At 31.3% G+C, this 1,470-nt stretch overlaps 1 non-coding gene across 1 annotated transcript; it reads left to right on the forward strand.

Moving 5' to 3' along the window:
* The first annotated feature begins 510 nt into the window (after positions 1-510).
* On the forward strand, positions 511-590 carry TRNAL-UAG (transfer RNA leucine (anticodon UAG)). Its single transcript has one exon. It is a non-coding gene; the product is annotated as a tRNA-Leu (tRNA).
* The last annotated feature ends 880 nt before the right edge of the window (positions 591-1,470 follow it).

A 1,470-nucleotide genomic window follows, 5' to 3' on the forward strand; every position in this document is an offset into this window, starting at 1 on the left:
AAGTCTAATTAAGAGAATTAATGCAACTCTTAGGGATTACCTTTTTTTCCATTTCTAGATGAACTTGTTCCACCTTATGCAATATTTCAGTTTCTAAAGGCATAAATACCTTTTCGGATAATACTCGAGGATCCACTTTGACTGCAGTTCTAGGTGATTTCTAGACAATTCACTAGCGTTGCAGCAAATTTTCGTGGGTGGCAAGTGATCAACGGATTTAGTCTAGTGAAAAATGTAACCAATGTATTAGTATGAGGAGAAGACTAGTGCAAGACGGCGTTATGATCTCGGTCTCAAGAGAAATTTTGAATAGGGGTTAAGGTTAATATGAGTATATGAAATCATTGAACCTTATTTCACATATTTGGTCAATAGTCTTCAGCTAAAAATTTGGTGAAAATTTCAGGTGCTTGGGACAATACCAAGATATTGGTTTTTTCAAGCTTATAGTGATGAACATTTGCAAAACAGTGTCTGTTGTAAATAGTTCTTCAAATAATATAACATGTGGACAGTTTGGCCGAGTGGTCTAAGGCGCCAGATTTAGGCTCTGGTCCGAAAGGGCGTGGGTTCAAATCCCACAGCTGTCATTCTTTTTTTTTTTTCTGGTTTTTTTAAGACAAATAAATCAACAAGATTCAATGTTGGCATCTTGGGATAATAATGTCACATCAACTCATACTTTCATAACTATTTCAAAATGGCACATGTATCCTTTTAAATACTGAGAAACTATATAAACAAAAACTATCAAATTCTATCTCATTATGTTACGGATGATCACGAGCTCTTCCGGAATAAATAAAAATGTATTTTTATTTTTACCAAAATATGTTTTTTTTAATTAAATATTGTTAAATTGTATAAACCAAAAGCTATCACATTCTATTTCACTATGTTACTGATGATCACGAGCTCTTCCGGTATAAATACCAAAATGTGTTTTTTTAATAAAATACTGATAAATTGTATAAACTAAAAACTATCACATTCTATTTCACTATATTACTAATGATCACGAGCTCTTCGGGTATAAATAAAAATGTATTTTTATTTTTACCAAAATATGTTTTTTTAATTAAAAAAACGCCTACTACATATGTTTATATATAGAATATCACCCTTAATTCATCCAAATAACTATGTTTTTTCAATGGTCCTTGAATTAGAGGAACTATTCTTATTCTTGTATATTATTATATATTGTCATATATTAGGCAAAAGTTTGACGGTGTCTTTTAATGTACCTCTAATGTTATCTTGTAGTACTTATTAGGGGTATTTTTAGAGGTGTTCGTTATCCGGTTTGAAACCAAGCAAGTCAAAAACCCATCCAATGAACACCCCTATTTTTGTCAAGGGTTAAAATAATAAAAATTTCTAACATATATATATTTTATTTTTTACGAAAGAATCTCACTAAAGGCGATGGAGGTTCTCGCTAGGCGCAACCTTAGGCTATCATTTTGG

Source organism: Bidens hawaiensis, unplaced genomic scaffold (genome assembly GCF_021521415.1).
Source record: "Bidens hawaiensis isolate Kalapana, Puna unplaced genomic scaffold, B.hawaiensis_p1.1 tig00002236_1, whole genome shotgun sequence".
NCBI lineage: Eukaryota > Viridiplantae > Streptophyta > Magnoliopsida > Asterales > Asteraceae > Bidens > Bidens hawaiensis.